We start from the raw sequence: 21,723 nt of genomic DNA on the forward strand, positions 1-21,723 counted from the left end.
GGGAACTGCTACATCAAACCAATGGCCTCTCAGCTGTGGGGTCCCACAGGGTTCTTCCCTGAGCCCCACGCTTTTTAACATCTAAATGGCCCCATTAGCAGAGATAGTCCTTCCATTCGGCATAAAGATCATTACCTACGCAGATGATACCCAACTGGTGGTGGCACTAAACCACCCTGAGGGATCATCTTGCGCTCTAGGTGCCTGCCTAGAGGTGGTAGCCAAATGGATGGATCATTCTCACCTCAAGCAAAATGGGGACAAGACCGAACTGATGTTCCTGGGTAAATCTCCATCACCCTCCTCGGCACTTATATGGCCGACCTGTCTTGGCACCATGCCCACCCCAAAGCAGCAGATTAAAAGCCTTGGCATGTGGCTTGACAGCTCCCTCTGTTTTAATCATCAAGTCACTAAGCTCTCTGCTACTTGTTTTGGCCTAGTGAGAATGCTCAGAAAAATTCTTCCCTTGCTCCCTTTCCAGGCAAGGAGGATTATGGTGTAGGCCCTCATACTGTCCCAACTGGATTACGGGAATGCATTATATCTGGGTGCCCCTCAGTCCACAATCCAGAGAGTACAAGTAATCCAAAATTGTGCGGCTCGCCAACTGCTCCAGATTCCCTGGAGACAAACCGCGAAACCTGCCTTGAATAATCTTCACTGGCTGCCTATCCGGGCCAGGATTCACTTCAAGGCTATGTGTCTGGCCCATAAAGCTATGTGGAAATCAGGCCCATCCATCATTCAGTCCTTGGTCACCCCCTATCAACCCTCTAGGAGTCTTCGTTCCAGCTTCTCTTTTCTTGCCACTCCATTGAAAGTACGAAGATCCAGCTGAGGTGGATGCTCTTTCTCCCTGAATGCCTCCAACCTATGAAATTCCCTCCCCCCTACTCTCCGAGGGGAACCCAACCTGTTGGTCTTCCGGAAACTGCTTAAAACACATCTCTTTATCACTTCACACTAGCAGGACACACCTTTCAGTCTCTACGCTCCATAAAGCGCTATACAAATCCAATTTTATTCATTCATTCAGAGGCAAAGAAACAGAGTGAAAGCTGTGGGTGTGGGTGTATGGGTGTGTGTGTGGGGGTGTATGTGTGTGAGTGCGTGCAAGCAAGAGAAAGAAGAGAGCAAAGGAGAAGTTGAGAATACCAAAGGTGTAGCAAGAGGAAGAGAGAAAATACAACAGTGAAAGAGAAAACGTGAGGAAGAAGTGTAAGAGGGAGACATAGTCAGAATTTATAAACAGAGAGTATTGTGGAACAAGTGAATTAGGAATGCAGAGTGACAAGAGAATAAAAAACAGATGAAAAAAATATAGAGCGAGAGGTTTGCAGATAAAGCAGCCAAGTCACAAACTGCTTTTTGTAGTACATAAAGCAGTACTATCAAAGTATTACTGCCTTAGTAGTGCTAAGGTAGTCCTACATAAAGTAGCACTACAGTGGTTCTACTCAGTTACTACAAAATGCTCTTCACAAACCCATGGCCAGTGACCTCCATCTTCACATCTTCTATCTTTTTTTCTGTGTGGAGATTTTCACCAATCTTTGCAAACGTAGGTATACTTTATTATAGTAAATATGGGAGGGACAAAATGGGGTCCCTGAAAAATGGAGAACACTTACTATCAAGTGAGAGGGGGGTAGGAACATTTAAGGAGGGGTTAAGGTGGGAAATGCCATACAAAACACACCCAGAAATGAGTAAGACAATGGCTGTTCATAAACTACAATTCAAAAGTTACTACAGCCCTAAAGGTGTCAAAACAGGTGTAAAGGTACTCCAACCCAGCTTTGGATCAAGTTAGGCACCACACATGTCAACTCACAAGTACTGCAACACTCTCCCATAGAAAAATAATGTATCTGATTCACAAAGATAATTTACACTTCTGACCAGGTTTACACTTTTGAGTAAGTTTACTACTTTTCTGTATACACAAACTGCACTTTTGTAGTGATTTCCACTTTTGTATTTACTCACCCTTTTATAGTATGTCCAGCACTGCACATGTCCTACCACTGGTACTGCAACAACACGGAGGTAGGGAATCACTACAAAAGTGTAAGTTGGTCCAAATGTATAGGTTAATACAAAAGTGCAGTTTATGACTTCAGAAACCTAGTAAACTTACATAAAAGTGTAAGTTACTACAAAAGAGCAGTTTGTGAATAGCGCTGTTTAGTATCTTTTGGAGAATTACTGTAGTACTACAAAAATGCACTACAAAGGGCAGTTTGTAAATCAGGCTCTATGTACTTTAATGGTAAACAAGTTATATATCATGATTAATTAAATATATTATTATTTTATAAGTTTCTACACTTAATAAAAAAAATGAATTAACTTATGATCATCTAGATGAAGATCTCATGTATAAGTGGGAGGAAGGACTGACCAGTTCTTCAAATAATTTTATGGGTATTCCTATTGTTAACACGTAAAGGAAGGGTTGGTAAACCTGAGGTAGTTATAAAAGAGATAGAAAAAGAAGCAATGGAAATGCCAGAGCCTACAAAGAAAGATTATACAATAGTTTATAAAGTGCATATCAAAGAAGATATCAAACAGAGAAAGGGCAAATAAACTTAGGAGGGATGAACAAGACTAACAGGAGGGATGCATTTTCACTTTGGCTAAAGAGTTTAACCACTTGACAAAACATTCCATTCCCACCACAGTGGGCCCAAATACCATCACCAACACAAAAGTTATACTTGTTCCGGTCCCTTCCCAAGTAGTCAGGATGAGGAATTCCAAGACCCAGGGAAACAGCCTTCTGTTTAGACATTCAGCTATGTGTCTTTTTAGAAGAAATACAAATATGATGTATTGGAAATGAAGGAGCAAATACCAAGACTTAACAGAGAAACACAGAAAAACCATGAGGGGCAAGAGCAGAATTATAATATGTTGGGGACAATACTAGATGTCCTGATGGGACGCTTGTGTATCATGTGTTGGTTATCAATCTATATGACAAAACACTAAGTGATGATATGATTTCTGTCCTAAAGTACGGAATGGTTGTCTGTTGGGACCCTCTCTGTGAAAGTATCTTAATAAAGATAGATTTGTTCCTGTTCGTGCATAAACTTAAACTCAGGAGACATATTGCCATAAAAAAAATTCCAAAATATTTGTTATAGAGGAGGAAGAAATAACCAATATAAAGACAAAAAAATCAAACCAACATTTTTCACCAATAAAGTCATGTTTTGTATATACTTCATCAAGATAAATCAAACATCAATAAGGGGCCGATTGTGATGTCGGTCGGTAAACCTCCGACTGCTCATCAGAGGATTACCGACTGACATGGTAGGTGTATAGTCTGCCCACCCAATTATAATGTAGGTGGTTGAAGTGTAAATTGGCTGGTCTCTCAGACTGGCTTCCGACAGGCTCAAGGAGCCCGTCAGCTAGTCTGAAACCTTTCATAATCCCCTTTGGAAGGTGTATCGGCCGTCGGGATTATAAGGTCGGTTTCAGACAGGCTTTTCATGTCTTACATACAAATTGTGTAATGACATCCCTCCATGGTGAATGAGGAGCTAGCCGCTCGGACTACACCTAAGGGGACCTACCACACGAACTATCCACACTCACAAATCACTGTCTCCTGACTAGTTGTACACTTTGGGTGAAGTATTAGGGGACACAACCAATCATTGGGTGCCGATATAAGAAATCCTGTTGTTTACCATGTAATGTTTGTTGAATTCTCTCACTCCTGTGTAAAGTTACAGATGGGTGCATACTGTCCTTTTCTTTTGTCTCTTTATGGTGTGAATTTCCTGGTTTAGGTTTATGACAGAATCCGGCAATTAGAATCCCAGGTAGGACTCACTTGGGTTAACGTATAGGTGTTCCTTCTCACAGTAGCACTTAGAATTTCTGTGGTCACCTGTGTCTTTCTGATAGTTATCCAATAGCCCTGATAAATGCCCCAGACCTAGTGGGCTAATTATTGAGGGCAGAAACATGTTGGTAATTTTAAGAATGGACTGGAGTCATTATACTGTACAGATTCCATCACTTGATTTGTTTTTAGTATAACTAGGGTCCTCACTAATAAAGGTGATAACCAAGGAAACTAGGGATATTTTTTAAATCTAACTGGATCCCGACTTTATCCTGCAAGTTTCATGTAAGAACTCCCTCCTACCACAAAGTCTTCAGGGAGGTTGAGTCCGCCCTGGTAGTACCATTTAACCAGGGTGGGGAGAGGATGCTGATGATGAAGCATGACATTATAATGTGTGTGAGGCATCCTCTTCCAATAAGGATGGCCTCCCTGGTTTGAAGGGTCTTTTGTGACCTGTAGTAGGTAGCATCCGAAAGAAATTCTGGGTTCACGCTCATCGTTTTCGATCGGCAACCCACTCTTGCTGTGGTTAATTTGAAGAATTCCAAGAGCCAGGGAAACAGCCTTCTATTTAGACATTCAGCAATTCGTCTGTTTAGAAAAAATACAAATATTGTGTATTGGAAATCGAGGAGCAAATACCAAGACTTAACAGAGAAACACAGAAAAACCATGAGGGACAAGAGGGGAAGTAGAATATCCAAATAGAGGCATGCAAACCAGATGATGCAGGAAAAACAACTAATTGAATTCACTAAAGAGGATTCTTACAATGTTGGGGACAACACTAGATCTCCCGATGGGACGTTAGTGTATCATGTGTTGGTTATCAATCTATATGACAAAACTCTAACTGATGATATGATTTCTGTCCGAAAGTAGGGCATGGTTGTCTGTTGGGGCCCTCTCTGTGAAAGTTGATTAATAAAGATAGATTTGTTCACGTTTGCCCATAGAGTTGAACTCAGAAGATACATTGCCATTAGCTTTTTTTTCCAATATTTTTTTTATTGAGGAGGAAGAAATGACTAATACAAAGACAAGAAAATCAAGCTAAAACTTTCCACCAATAAAGTCATGTTTTGTATATACTTCATCCAGATGAATCATACATCAATAAGGAGCCGATTACGATGTAGGCCGGTAAGCGGCATGGTAGGTTTACAGTCCGACCGCCCAATTATAATGTAGGCGGTCGGAGTGTAAACTGGCTGGTCTTTCAGACTGGATTCTGCTAGGCTCAAGGAGCCCGTCGGCCAGCCGGAAACCTTTCATAATGTCCTTTCAATGGTGTTCCCGCTGTTGGGATATGATATCGGGCTTTTTGACATGAAAACTTTGGGCGCCCCTAGCTGGGCCCCATCCCTCAGTGGCCTACGTTAATCCCTGCACAATCGTGAGGTGCCTGCCATACGGTGCAGTGATTAACAGAAGCTTCCATTTCTCCATGGGAGCTTGCAACCATGTGTGGTCGCATTGTAATTGCAGTGTCCGGACCACCGACCGAAGATGGGTCGTCCCAACGACCGCAACATTGTCAAGACATCGTAATGATGCCCAAAATGTATTAAGTAGGAATGTCCCAATAACATTACATATATGACAATAATTAAATTAGGTTTGTGCCCCCAAGCCTATATAAAATACATTGAAATTATATAATTAGTCTGAAAATACAAAATGAGGTGACGCCTTTATATAACCAAATCCATCTCAGCCTTGAAACTCATAACTATCAAGCCTTAATACCCTAGATACACACTAGTGCTGAGGGACATTAATGAGCACCTAGCCAGTTTGCCACTGGGGACCAGATAACAATTCTTCTGACCCTTGCCCTTCTGCCTCTTCAATGATTAAAGTTCTCTTCTAAGTGATATATTGCCAGCATTCTAGCTAGTAACTGCTAAATTGAGGGAGGTTCCAGATTTTGCCATGGTGCTACAATACAGATTTGCCCAACAGCAGTGGCAACAAAAATCGAATATCCATCTTTTCTGTACTGCGCTTCTACCCTTAATAGCATCAGCCAGGATGTAATGTAGATCTGAGAGTTTAAAAATATCCTAAAAAAATTAACAGATTTTATTCCTAAATTCTACTAATTTAACACAGGAATAAAAATATATGTATTTTATCAGCCTCTTGCATCACAGGCAGTTTCCAAGGAGTATAATATAAATTATACTGCATTTTATAATGTTGGCTTTTCAGCCTAGCACTTCACAGTATCTTCCTCCCAAGATTTAAAGATTGGTAAAAGCGGATATAATCAGCAACAATATCCAGTTTTCTGTCCCATTTCTGTTGTTGAATATCTACATCGTCTAGATTGAAATCCATGAGAAGCTTACGTATATTTTAAATGTAATGCTGCCTCCAGGAGTTCAAAGATCCGATAACCATTTTCTGCTCTTATCATATCATATCCTTGCCCAATTTATTAAAATGTACTTATTTGTTAGTATTTACAAATGCTTTACTTATACTAAACTGTCTGTGATCAGTAGTGTGTAGAGTCGATGTCAGCAGTATGAGTTTCTTACATATGCTATCCAGCTTATTTAGCCAGTCATTCCCTAATTCCAATGGAATCACTCTACATACGTAGAGAACCTTTGGAAGCACCACCATTTTAATAACATTAGATCAGTGTATTATTGTTAGATGAAGGTTGTTTATGCACACTAGATCCTTATTAATTTTTGACAATATGCGGTCATAATTAGATTAAATAACGTTATCCAGTCTAACGGTTATGTTAACTCCCAGATCAATCTTCCAGTAATCATTAATGGGAGTATCCTCATTGCAGATAATTTGGGTCTCGCCCTTATTACTAAATTGTTAGTAAGTTTAACTAAAAAAGGGCAAAGCAAAAATGAGAACATGGACATCCCTGCCTTGCTCTCGTTATGATCTTAATGCTATCAGACTCCATGCCTATCAATTGTTTTAGCTGTTGGATTTTAGTACATGAGCCATATAGCTTCCTGGTAGCTAGGCTCTACTCCTATCCTCTGGAGTATACCCCATAAATATACCCATGTGACCCGATCAAATGCCTTTCCTGCGTCAAGCAACATCATTGCCAGAAAGGTCGTTCTGCTTTCTGCTTTTCAAATAGCATTATTACCTGTCTATCATGATCTGTCATCCCACGAACTGGGATAAACGCATGTTGCCATGGAGAGACCAATTTGGCAATGAACCTGCTTAACCGGGTTGCTAGCACCTTTGAGTAGATTTTAACATTGCTATTAATAAATGACTTTGGTCTGTAAGATCTATGATACAAACATGGTTTCCCCTTTTTTTAAAACATTATGTTCATGATTGACCGTTATTCTGGAGCAGACCGCCCCTGCTTGCTTCCAAAATAGTGAGAAGCATATCAGCTGATAGGACCGACAAAAAGGTGCAGTGAAATTCTAATAGAATTTTATCTGGCCCCCTGGCCTTTCCAAGTAAAGAAGTCAAGGTCCACCCTATCCTCTTCTCCTAATGCCATAACACCTACTTGATCCAGATATTTCTTAATAATATCCACGGGGGGACCAGCTCCTCCTGCTATAGGGTACTATAGAAGTCAGCAAAGTCCTCAGAGATACTCTCCGGACAATTGACTAGCTGACCTTGGCTGTCCTTGATGGTATTACTACCACCCTGTACTTCTTTATACTTTGCTTTCAGGGCCAATTGCTCCCTACACTATTGCTATATTCATATTACTCATCCATGTGTGATTGATACTTCTCCATGGACTGTCTAGGAGGTATGCTGTTGACCCCCGCTTTAGCAGTTTTCCATTCAGCTCTCTGCTTCCCCCATGATGCTCATGCTTATATGGAGTGCCTCAAATCTGATCCTTGTGTAGTTCTTCCAACCTATTATTTTTTACTCTCTGCTGAGTGTTTCGCCCCATATCCCAGCTTTCAAGGCATCTGTTAGAATGGGATTCCTGGTTGGCTGAGGTATGCACTCAGGCCAGGCAGGAACTACCACTCTAGTCAGGGTAAGCTAGATACACACTAAAAGATAACCTGTGCTCACCCTCTGGTGGCTTGGCACAGAGCAGTTAGTCTTATCTAAAGAAGCAATTTTTAAAGTATTTTTGCTTCTCAAAATTAATGTAAGGGAGGTAAGGGGACCTGTCAAACCTGAGGGGGTGGGGGTTGGTAGATCGTTTATAGTGTCAAAAGGATGAAGGGATACGTCCTCCTTAGAGAAATGCCACTAACTTCAAGGTATTGTTCTGTTAGCAGAGAAACCTTTAATAAGTGGAATGTTAAGTGCCACACCTCAAAAGGAGGTGGGAAAAACATATCCCTTTATTAGCGGGGTGGATGGGAAAGATTAAAACAAATTTAAAGTGGAATTATAAATAACCCTAACCCACTGTAATAGTGGCATGCTTCATCATAGGGTTCACCCTGACCCTTAAAAGTCCGGGTGGGCTCGACCATGTGCTGATTTTGTGCTTTTCTCATACCTCTGTGCCCCTCTGATTTTGTGCTTTTCTCGTATCTCTGTGCCCCTCTAATTTTGTGCTTATCTCGTTTCTCTGTGCCCCTCTGATTTTGTGCTTTTCTCGTTTTCTGTGCCCCCTCCTCGAGTCCGTGCGCCGCGCGGGTCTCCTTTCCACCGTCCCCGCCGCTGCCTCCCCTGCGGCCTCGCCCCCTCCGCGCCCATTCGCTCCACCCGTCCCTCGCCTCCCAGCTGTTCCTCCCTCCATCCTCCCCATATATGGCGGCTGCTGCGCGGTGAGGAGAGCGACCCTTGACCTTCCTGGTAGGTCGCTCCCCCCCGCCGCAGCTCAGCGTCACCCCCGCTGTTTTCTGCTGCGCCGGTGATTTTGAGGCCCTCCACCACTTGCAGGCTCCCACCTGTGCCTCATCCCTGGTGGCCAGTGGTGGCCTAAGGTTCGTTTCCGCTGTGCCTGTTGCTTGTATTGCCTGTCTGCCCGCTCCTTCTTCTGTGCCCCCCTCCCCCCCGCTCCCTGCTTGCTTCCATGCCCCCCTCTGATTCCGTACCCCTCGCCAGTGTGCCCCCTTATATTCTGTACCACTGACTTCTGTGCCCCTCTGATTTTTTGCTTTTCTTGTATCTCTGTGCCCCTATGATTTTGAGCTTTTCTCATATCTCTGTGCCCCTCTAATTTTGTGCTTTTCTCGTATCTCTGTGCCCCTCTGATTTTGTGCTTTTCGCGTATTCTGTGCCCCCTTCTCTGTGCCCATTCGCTCCACCTGTCCCTCGCCTCCCGCCTCCCAGCTGCTCCTCCCTCCCCACCTCCCCATATATGGCAGCCGCTGCGCGGCCACGCAGCAGACGCGTGCAGCAGGCGCGCCTAAGGCAAGCACGTCTGCGCCCGTCCGCGCCTGGACCGTGCCCAGCGCCAGAACCCCTGGCCCCCGCAGCAGCCACGAGGACCGCCGCCTCTACTACGATGCTCTCAACCCAGGAAGGACCCACACCTGCTGCAAGGCCGCCCCGAGGTGCATCCATGGCCCCTTCACCTGCCGGAACTGCAGCTTCTCCTGCGCGAAAGCGCCAAGACGCCTGCCACGATGGAACCCAACCAGCTTAGATGCATCCTGATCAACACCTGCTCCGCACACAAACATGCCATCGAACTCTACTCAACACCACATCACCGGACGTTACCTTCCTGACCGAGACCTGGATGAACGAAACCTCCTCGCCAGACATCGCCATAGCCATCCCAGACGGGTACAAGATCACCCGCAGAGACCGCACCAACAGGGCCGGAAGAGGAATCGTCATCGTCCACAAAAACACCATCAGGGTCTCAACAAACACCAACGACACCATCAGCAGCGCCAAACACATGCACTTCCAGATCCACACGGACCCCAAGACCACCCTAAGAGGCACCCTCGTCTACAGACCGCCAGGACCCCGGCCTCAATTCTGTGACTCCATCGCCGACCTTATCAGCACGCACGTGCTGACCTCCACTGACTACATCCTCCTCGGAGACCTGAACTATCACCTGGAGAACAACAAGGACAACAACTCCTCCACCCTGATCGACAACCTCGCCAACCTCGGACTGAAACAGCACGTCACGACACCGACCCACATCGCCGGCCACAAGCTAGATGCCATCTTCTCCTCAAGCAGCCACGTCACCTTCAGCCACGCCTCCAAACTCACCTGGACATACCACCACTGCATCCACTTCTCCTTCCAAAAACCCCTCACACACCACCACACGCTACAGACCCCCCGCCACAGCTGGGGCAAAGTCACCCAAGAACAACTACAGACAAGCCTCGCACTCTACCCTCCAACTAACCCCACCAACCCCGATGAGGGTGCACTCACCCTTGAACGCTGGATGAATGACTGCGCCAACACCGTAGCCCCGCTGAAAAATCCCACCAGCAGAGACACCAGCAGAAGAGTCAGCTGGTTCACCCCGGAACTCCTCGACTCAAAACGCACCTGCCGGAAACTGGAAAACATATGGCACAGCGACAAGAAGCCAGACAGCCACGCTGCCCACAAAGACGCCATCCGCAACCACCACCACCTCATCAGGACCACCAAAAGGACCTCCTTCACAGACCGCCTTGACAACAACACACACAACAGCAAGGAGCTCTTCACCATCGTGAAGGAACTCTCCAACCCCAGCTCCAACACCAATGACATCCCACCATCGCAAGCCCTGTGCGACTCCCTCGCCACCTTCTTTCACCGGAAAATCACCGACATCCATGACAGTTTCTGACCCCGGATGACCCCTGCAGTCCTCGCCGCACCGAACCGACCACACACCACCGCCCACGACACCCTGACAACCTGGGCCAATGTGAGCATCGAGGACACAATCAAGGCCATGGGAACTATCCACTCCGGATCCCTGTCTGACCCTCTCCCGCACCACATCTTAAACAAAGCCAGCAACTCCATCGCACCCCACCTGCACAAAATCATCAACCTCTCCTTCGAGACCGCCACCTTCCTTGAGAACTGGAAGCACGCAGAGATCAACGCCCTACTGAAGAAACCCAAGGCGGATCCGAGCGACCTCAAGAACTTCCAACCCATCTCCCTGCTTCCGTTCCCAGCAAAGGTCATAGAGAAGATAATTAACACCCAGCTCCCCCGTCACCTCGAAGACAGCAACATCCTGGACCCGTCCCAATCAGGGTTCCGCAGTAACTACAGCACCGAGACCGCCTTCATCGCGCCACAGACAACATCAGGATCCTGCTAGACAATGGCGAGACGGCGGCCCTCATCCTCCTGGACCTCTCTGCCGCCTTCAACACCGTCTGCCACCACACACTACGCACGCGCCTCCGCGACGCAGGGATCCGAGACAAGGCCCTGGACTGGACCACCTCCTTTCTCTCCGGCATAACTCAGAGAGTCCGCCTCCCCCCGTTCCGATCCGATGCCTCCGAGATCATCTGTGGCGTCCCTCAAGGATCTTCCCTCAGCCCAATGCTGTTCAACTTCTATATGGGACCACTAGCACGCATCGCCCGACAGCACAACCTCAACATAATCTCCTACGCCGACGACACTCAGCTAATCCTCTCCCTCAGCAACGACCCCCTCACCGCCAAATCCAACCTCCACCAGGGAATGAAGGCCGTCGCAGACTGGATGGAGGACAGCCGCCTCAAACTGAACACAGACAAGACAGAGATCCTCATCCTCGGGTCCAACCCCTCCGCATGGGACGACTCTTGGTCGCCCACGTCACTGGGGTCCACCCCGACCCCCACCGACCACGCACGCAACCTGGGAGTCATCGTCGACTCGAAACTCTCCATGACCAAACAAGTCAATGCAGTCTCCTCCACCTGCTTCAACACCCTCCGCATGCTCCGCAAGATCTACAGATGGATCCCGACAAACACTAGGAAAACAGTCACCCAGGCTCTAGTCAGCAGCAGACTCGACTACGGAAACGCCCTCTACGCCGGAGCCTCATCCAAGCTCATCAACAGACTGCTGAGAATCCAGAACGACTCTGCACGCCTGATCCTCGACATCCCACGCCGCGACCACATCGCCCCCCACCTGAGGAACCTGCACTGGCTCCCCGTCAACAAAAGAATCTCCTTCAAGCTCCTGATCCACGCACACAAGGCACTCCACAAAACCGGCCCAGCCTATCTCAACAGTCGACGCTCCTTCTACGTACCCAACAGGAAACTCCGCTCTGCTGACCACGCCCTGGCCACGGTCCCGCGCATCTGGAGAACATCTTCCGGAGACAGATCCTTCTCCCATCGCGCCGCCAGGACCTGGAACACCCTCCCCCTCTACCTGCGACAAACCGAAGACCTGCTGACCTCCAGAAGACAACTCAAGACCTGGCTCTTCGACCAATAGCAGCCGCACCCCCCACCCCCAGCGTCTTGAAACCCTCACGGGTATGTAGTGCGCTTTACAAATTAATTGATTGATTGATTTCAGGGAGCTCTTTTAATATTGTTATCTGGGGGGGCATAGTAAATAAAAAATTCCTCATCTACTCCCAAGTTATCCCTTTATTAGCGGGGTGGATGGAAAAGATTAAAACTAAATATAAATGGAATTTAGGATATTATATTCTTATCACCCTTTAATTCGCTAACATGTTTCATCCCTATGCTACTGACCTACTTAGGTCCTGGCTTTCGTCACGGTAGGTTCTTTTTTCTAGTACTCCCCTGGTGATGTATATTCTGTACGTAGAAGTTTTCATGTGGCATGCATTCTAAGACAAGGCATGCACAAGTTAGTATTATATTTGCCAATCCAAACTGTACCTGTAAATATAAGGAAATATATAGCATAAAAAATGTGCGCAACAGTGTGTGGTTTTATAAGCATGATGCTCACACGTCCCACATGTGTGCCTCTTCACACATATCAAGCTATAATCCATGCACAACACTTATGGATGCTGCATTCATTTCAACAAAGCATACCATACTGTGCGTGTAATGCTTCAAATTAGTGTAACTCTGTCAAGTACCACACATCAGGCATTAAACAAACACATTTTAATGTGGTGATCCGCATCACTGCATTTAAATGCATTATTATGAAATTTTAGCACCTTGACCAACTGCACACGCTGAGCCTGGGTGAATTAAAAGCAGGTAGTATAAAGCTGCGCAACCACGGTGCCACCCTCGCACTGCAGTGCAGTCAAGTCTCTCACAGTGAGACAGCATCAATGTTGGGGTAGGCAGCGAGGGCTGGGCGCAGAGCCGTTGCATAGTGACAAGCAAAGGCCACAGCCTGTGCTGCGTTAGCCTGGCAGCTGTGTCTGGACTGTCAGGAGTATTTCATGTGTGTCTGCATACGGGCAGGCAGACAGGGCTGGGATAGAGCCGTGGTGGAGCTGGAGGCCAGCTCTAAGTCCTCACGTGGTAGTGCATTGCCTCAGGGGGTTGCTCTGACAGGCCATGCATGAGTGTGTCAGGCATATGCACACTGACATATGAGCTGCATTAGCAGTGCAAGTGCACTGCTGTCAGAGTAATGTGATGCAGCTGCCTGAGACTGATCCTGCATACACAGTTGATTTGCAAATTTGAAGGCCATGGATTCTGCATACTGACTTATAAAATGATGGCACCACTGCTTCCTGGGGGCTGCACTGAATCAAACCATCACTCAGCCCAGAGGCCTCATGTGACCCATCACAGCGGTTTATCCCACATAAACAAACAACATCTCCTATGCTGCGTATCTGTGGGGCGGGCAGCAGCTTTGTTTTTCCTTGTTGTGACACCAGAGTGGTGCCTCAGGTCAACATGGTGCGATCCAGCCTTGGTAGCAGTGCTGATCAGGAGTTCAATAGTTGGCGCTTGGCTAGCACCAGGCAGGATGATTTTTACAAGTCCTGCTGTGCCCCCAGAAAGACATCGCTACGATACTGGCTGGGCCCAGAATCAGATGAACAACTTGACTTGCTTCCTGTCATGTCATGCTGTCTTTAAACGACACAGAGCAGTCTGAGAAACCATGTCACGGACAAGCTCACTCACTGCAACATCTACTGTTGAGAGCATTTGCCCTTTCTGCCCCTGTCAGAGTACTGAGGTCTACAAACTGCCCCACTGACTTGAGCACAGCACTGTCTGTGAGCAGTAGTGTGTAGAGTCACTGTCAGCAGTATGAGTGCCCCACTGCAGCTTAGAAACTACCAGTACGGTGTCAGCACGAGGCAGGATTTTCTCAGCAGCGTTGGTAAGTGGCCTCTTGCTCTGCAAAGCAAGCACTAGAGTCAGTGATGTCTACGTTTAGGGAGAGCTCATACAATAAGGTACTGATTACAATGAGCGAAGGAGTTGGATTGGAGATCTAAGTGCAATAAGGTGTTCTGTAGTCAAACATGGTCTGGCAATTTTACACTGTTCATGCAATTTGTCCGTGGCTCTGCAAGCAGATGCAGTTATCACATCAAGTGTAAAATAATGTGAGTAGATTGTGGAGGTAAACCTTCCTGCACATAAGCAATCATTAATACCATTTTGCTTTTTCTATGTGTGCTGCAGAATGCAGCACACATAGAAAAAGCAAAAAACAAGGAGAAATAAAAGTATTTATAGCAGCTGCCCTCTGGCAATTCAGCATGTGGGGGGTCACAGTGAAGTGCTCCCACCATAATTTACAGTGTGAGTGCCCTTTCCTCAAAAGTACCCCCAGGTATGTCCCAATGGGGGGACATTGGGACATACCTGGGGGTACTTTAGTATTACGGGGCTGATCTTCGACAGAGGCCCTGATTGTCACAGGGATCGTTGTGGTGAAATACCATATCAGATCAAGTGAGTGTGCAGGTGCTCCTGCGGCCTACACTGTGGGCATGAATAAGTTTGTCACCATAACCCTGCTAGTATATGCGCAGAAGCATGGGACCGTACGTTTGTAGGAATATATGTGGGATTCATGTGTTGTTCCTAATCCAGTCTGCATTACCTGCAAAGTATTTATGGTTTGATGGTTATCTGGTATGACATGACCTACTTATGATGTACGTAATTTTTATGCTTGCTTTGTACAGGATAATGGGTCAGAAAATTGTGGCTCCTGATTCCACACTGCCTGTTTTGCTGATAGGTTGTGATCAAGGGGTACCCTTTTTCCAACATTCTGCTGTGTCTCTGTTCCACACTCAACATTCTCTAGCCCACCTATGGTTAAACAGTGCTTATTCATCATATCCATTACAGTATACTTGGCACCACCAACACTAAGGAATCCATATGTACAGGTGTCAAGGAAAGGCATTTTTCCTGTCCCCAGCCCTAACATTTGCCCAGAGATGGGCTCCAGTTTCCTCAGTCGCTTAAACGTCATTGTGCTGTCCCTGCTGTGGTGACCCCTACCAAGGTGTGCTTCCCAGTCTTTCTCAGAAGAATCTGCTGGTAATTCACTACTCACAGCCACTCCTATATCCCCTGCAGCTCTCAGGATCATCAAATTTCCTGTAGGATCTCCAGCCTGGGCTAACCCAACCACTGCAACTGCACCTATGGCTCGTGCGGCTCCCATCGATCCCACAGTTTTTTCTAGACCTGCTGCTCCACTAGCCGCTTTGGGAGCAGCTCTGTCACCTTGTGCTGTTTTTGCCTGCTTTGATGCCACCCTTCCTCCCTCCCTAGCAGAGCCAAGCTGGAAACTACCTCCAAATACGGGCATCCCAAAGTGAGAGGAACTGCTCCGGAATGCTCTTGAGTGCAGGGCACCTAAGCCAAACCAGGTTCTTACACATCATTGGTGTTGGCTCTTTTTAAGCTCTCGCCACCTCAGATTAATCTCAGTCACCTCAAGGGGTCATCACAGCTCTCTCTTGACCTTTTGGTTTCATGAGCACAAGGAGGTGGAGGGTGTTCTGCCTGGCCGATTCAAGCAGCCCCCATCTTGCTTCTCAGCTCTTCACCACATTGTCATTAACTGACATTGTTTTCAAAAGGTTATCCGTCTTCAGAAGAATAGTGATCTCTATATACTAGATCTCAATAACACCATGAACCTGCACTCATTTACGGATCAGGATAATGGCTCCAGCTCCATCAATTCACTCTTATAAGCATTAGAAATAATAGGGGATCTTATTATGGATAGTGGACTACTCTAGATTTACCCCAAAACCTATGGGCGGCAAAAACTTTGATTTATTTTTCAAAGAAATGTCCCTTGATTTGGATAAATGGTCTGATCACCTTAGTTAACAGTCCATTTGACATACAAGTAATAACCTAATAAAGTCAGAAAGAATAGTCTTACAATTACTTAAACAAAACAACAGTATTATTATTATTAGAGAGGCAGACAAAGAGGAAACAAGACTGATTATGATAATAAAATTCTATCACAACTGGAGGAACCAGCATGCTACCACAGGTTAGACAACAACCCCACCTACTGTAAATTTTCTAAAAATCAGTATTGAATTGACATATTGTAATGACATGGGGCTCATGAAAAATGAGGAATACATGTACACAAACATTGATAAACCTAGGTTCACATGCCTTAATACATTACCCAAAATACATGAGAAAGCCCCTTTTCCACCCAGAAGGACCATTATTTCTACTATTAATTCTCCAACAGAAAAGTTCTCTGAATAAACTTGATGTCCTACATTTGATACACACACGATGTACTTAACAGGTCAGTGATCTAACCTGGGAGGTAGGAATGGCCTTAGTCACACTAGATTAGCAGCACTTTATACGAACATTATTATACACAGGGCCTCATTACGATGGCGGTGGGACCACCACCATCATCCTGTGGGTGGTAGTCCCACCACCATCGGAGCCTGCATTACCACCCACCACACTATGATGGCAGGCAGATGCTTTTAGGTCGGAGAGACCGACCGCCACGGATCCAATGGGCTCTAGGAGCCCGTCGGAGGATCAGAGGGAAATGCAATCCCTACAATGGTGGCAGTGCCTGCCAGGCAATGCAGTCAGGGTTACGATGTCCCTTCTTGCCTGCCGTTTCATGGTGCTTTACCCAGCATGAAAAGGCAGGTGTAAAGGGACATTGGGGGCCTGTAGCGAGCTCCCCTTCCCACCTGGCCTTCAGACATGGGACCTGGGGGGCACCTATGGTGCCCCCCTACATATCCCTGCACCACGTGGTAGGCACCGGATGGTGCCTGCCAAATAGTGCAGGGATATGCCAAATGTGTATTTTTGTACTGCGGCGTGTGTCGCAGCCCGCAGCACATGCCTCAATACAAAAAATACACTTTGCATTGTAACTCTCATGGCGGGACCGCCGACAGCAAGTCAGGCTGTCCAATTCCCGACAAAAGTCCTACCGCCATCATAACAAGGCCCACATTTTTATTGGACAGTGGTTTAATCAACTATGAGGGACTGCGATGTGTTCCTGATTTTTCCCCTCTCATACCAACATTCTTATGGGTTGGTTGAAGGATGAGCATATCAGGGACCCTGTGGCTTCTTTTGGATTGTCAAGATACACTGTTGGGATAGAAACATAGATAATATTCTTATGATATGGACAAGAACTAGCACTCGATTTGAGTCATTCTTTTCACTCTTAAATTACAATATCTAGAATATAAATTTCATGCTCAATTATAGTACAGACAGGATTACATGTTTGTAGGCTGTAAATGATAAAATGTAAAGCAGGATGTTCGGTAAGGAAAATGTATGCAATGCTCTGTTGCACACAAACAGTTCCCATCATGAGTTCCAGATTAAAAGAACCCCCTCTGGCAAAATGGTCAGAGAAAGGGGGACTGTAGTGATGATTCAGAATCCCCCAAGAATCTTATCAATATGCAAGCCAGATTTCTAGCAACGGGCTATGACACAACTGCAACCTAAAAAGTTTGGTCTCTTGACAGACTCTCAATACTGATCACTAAGAAGAAAAATACATTCATAGATGAACCTCAGATGTTACTAGACTTATCACATCCCATGATAATAACATTGGTACAGTCAGAAGGACTCTCAATAGAAATTGGAATCAACTTACTAATTATGAGACCACTTCTAATTGTAATATGTGTCAATTCACTCAAGTCCAACATTCAAGATAGATGCAAATATGAAATTCACTAAGAAACATGATGTTTATGTACTAGTTTGCACATGTAAAATCTGTGTGAGCACTTAAGAAAAAAATGCCAGAACACAACAGAGCTATCAAGCAGATACCAGACATCCCATTGCCATTTATTGCCAAATGTGTCCAATACGGGGCAGTCAGATAGGTTTTAAATGTCATGGTATACAGCAAATACCTATTGATGGTTGGAATGGCAATAGAAAACTCACATTATGTAGAACATAGGCCCTCTGGATTATGAAGCTTAAAGCTGTGGAAATGGGGCTCAATATGAGCCATGAATACCAGGAGTTTGTGATGTATTCTTTATGTGATGGTGCTTCAGTGATCTTTGGAGAGGTGGATTACAGGGGCGCGATTATATTTCTGATACAACTTAACACCTCTTTCCTTATAATTTTACAGCAAGTGTTTCTTCCAATTTACTCTATTGGGCTTCCCTCTTGACTGCACTTCAATTTAGTACACAGAGGGAAAACATAACGGGCACAGTCTGGATATTACTCCTTTGATTAAGAGTGGCGTAGACTAAAGCCACCTCAGTCTCTTGGGTTCTTCTCTGTGGACCACATGTGACTTTATCACATTAGGGGTAAGGGTACATATGTTTTTTTCTACTAGGCACCTCACTTACAGTCCTGCTATTTTTCCCTCAATCTAAAACTAACCTCTTACTTTTTGCTTCTATTTGATATAGTAAATGCTTAGACGTTATTTTCGAAGTCCTACATGCACACTTGGCTTCGTTCTCCTCTGTTTAATAGCATCATGCTTCTATCACTGTGCATTTTTATCACACTTTTGTCTATATTTTATTGAATCCCTGCCAGATGGATAGATCACATCCAGTCCTTAATGACTGTCCACTGGAGAGTGTCCATACCTTTGAATATATAGGGCTCACCTTCAATGAGCATTTTGGTAGGTCAGCCCAGATCCAAAAGTGTAAACTCAGAATAGAACATTATGCAGGTATTATCCTGAGAGACTTGAAGGGCATGTAGCTTTCGCCTAATAACACCCACATTGCAAATTTACAACTTGCAAGCTCTGAGGGGTTTCTATACGACAGGGCTCAGCAATGTTAATGATATTGAACTGACGTATCGTTTTCTCTGGCTCCTCACTAATCCTCTTGCCAGCACTGCACTAGTGCCGCTCCGATTAGACCTTGGCATTCGACCTCTTGCCCTGAGCGTAAAACTCAGACCCCTGCTGTATTAGGCGGGGTCTGGAATTCAGCTGCCCTATTGTCCTTTCGGCTGGCCCTCAAAGAAATCTTTAAACTCCTTGGGCTGTCATGATTCCATGGTTGGGGTATATTAGGTGCAGTCTTGAAGAGATTGGGTGAAGAAATATGTGGGCCCATCTTGTGGCATTTCCAAGTCCATGCTTAAGGAGCTGTATTGGAGAAATGCAGATGGTAGATCCCATAGGTATTGGGGGGTTAGGTATCCTAACCTAGGCTTTTCTGAAATTTTAAGAAACCTAGGGGCATATTTACAATGAAGTGGCAGAGCGCTGCATTAGCCTCTTTGGCTTAACGCCACGCTCCACCACTTCAGAAACGCAGGGCTGCACCATATTTAAAACAGCGCCAACGAAGGCACTGTTGCATCATAATGCAAGGGTGTCTGCATTTAGGCAAAGATTGATTCTGTCCAGGAAGGTCTCCCTTCCTGCACATAAACAATCTTTATAGGGTTTTTTTTTTACTTCTAAGTGTGCTGCTTAATGCAGCACACATAGAAGTTGCAAAACGTCATTTCTTTTTTTGCGTTTATGTGCAGGAAGGGTCACCTTCCTGCACATAAATAATCAATGGCAATTTGCTGTTTCTATGTGTGCTGCACAACACAGCACACATGAAAATAGCAAAAATGAGGAGCAATAAAGCATTTCTCCTCATTTCGCCTGTAAAACACCAGGTTTCCCTGGTCTTAATTTTAGCGATGCCTCCTAGTTATGCCACCCTTGTAACTAGGTGGCAGCGTCAAAATCAATGGGTGTTGCGGTGGAACGCCCACCACAACACCCATTGCCCTCCCCTTTCACGCTTAGTACAGCATGAAAGGTTGCCTTATTTACAAGGCAGCGTTAAGCCACGTTAAGTGGCTTAACGCTGCCTTGTAAATAAGGTGAAGTCCCTAACGCCACCACAACATCACTAAAAGTGACGTTGTGGTGGCAATAGAGGCTTGTAAATATGCCCCCTATTGTCTGGAAGAGTACGTGGGTATAATTGAGCCCCGGCTACCAGATCTCTTTATATCAGATTCCATGTCGTGACCCTTCCACTTCGATCATGTACTGCAAAATGGCAATGTCCCATTGATTATGCTGAATCTGACCTGAGGTGTCATTTTTGCCCTGAGGCTAAGGAAACTGTAGACCCTGTACTATATTATTGTCCACAATATCATACACATAGGAGGAAGTGGTTTTTGATACTATGCTGCAACCTGAGCATTAGTGACTATAAAATTGCAACTAGGATACTTAAGTCGGACACTGCTCAACCAATTGTATTTTCTGTTTCTTGTTTTCTCACATATATGTAGAGACACAGACAGAAAAAGGTTGCCCTTTTGCTGCTTAATTACTAGTGCCCACAACCTGTGTGTTCTTATGTTGCATTTTGCAATTTCCCGTGATTTTATAAATTGTAGAGTCCTTTTGAATATGAACTTCCAGCTCACGCTGCAGTGCAATTATGTCTAGGAGTACCTGAAATTAACACTGTCTCATACTTCAAATTGTTGCAATGTCTCCCTCATATGCTGCTAGGTCTTATTCTTATGCCATTTTAAAACTATTTTATATGTCATGATTTTACAGAATTTAATGATCTAATGATTTTATTGTTTTAACTTATTATTATATCTGCTTTTATGGTAATTGTCGAAATAAAGTACAAATTTACACTCAGGTTGGTCATAGTGCCATTACATGGCTGTCCTGCTACCTGTTGAGTAGCCTTATTCTTTGGTCTGCTTTGTCATTTTTCCTTGATCAAATTTGACAATCTCTAAGACCACTAGTGGAACTCTGTTTTCTTGACCTTCCTCAGCTGCATGATTTCTTTATTACCCATGTGCACAGTCCCTGTGTATACATTGCATACCTGCACAAACTGAAGCTGTGTGGCTCCCTATTATATTGAGGGACTCCATGTTCCAATCCCAGCATTATAACAATTAGAGAAAAACACTCATCCTCAAAAGATTATAATGGCTTTAATGTAATAGGAATATAAAAATGGGTGCAGCTTATGCCCAAACAAAATTTATTGTAGGAAATGATGTAGATCAAAATAACCTTTGCAACTCGTTTTATTACTGCAACTGATTTGTGTATACCCCCCTTTTCCTTCTGCACCATTAAAATATTTTTTCTGTGTAATAAAACTGAGAGTTTAACTGTACAATAATTCATGCTGAAGCTGATGTTTACTTATCATACTAATGTAAGTTCAAATTCACTTTGCTTTTCGTTGGTATAATATATATACAATATTTACAACACTGTTGGTAACATCTGATAATTTTCATATTTCAGATTTGTTTTGTTTTAAAATTAGATGTAATTTTGAAATACGAATTTATAAAGGAATTGCAAAAGCACTTTATATATTTCCACATTTGGAAATTGGTTTTAGTTCTTAATATAATATCTTACGAGTTCATGTGTCAATTTATGATTGGTGATATTTCTGTCCTTTCTGACACTCTAAATTGTTA

At 44.8% G+C, this 21,723-nt stretch overlaps 1 protein-coding gene across 7 annotated transcripts in view; it reads left to right on the forward strand.

Moving 5' to 3' along the window:
• The window catches only part of PPP1R9A (protein phosphatase 1 regulatory subunit 9A), a 772,375-nt gene that overhangs the window by 746,051 nt on the left and 4,601 nt on the right, over window positions 1–21,723 (forward strand). The window lies entirely within an intron of this gene.

The sequence above is a fragment of the Triturus cristatus genome, chromosome 10, assembly GCF_964204655.1.
Source record: "Triturus cristatus chromosome 10, aTriCri1.1, whole genome shotgun sequence".
Taxonomy (NCBI): domain Eukaryota; kingdom Metazoa; phylum Chordata; class Amphibia; order Caudata; family Salamandridae; genus Triturus; species Triturus cristatus.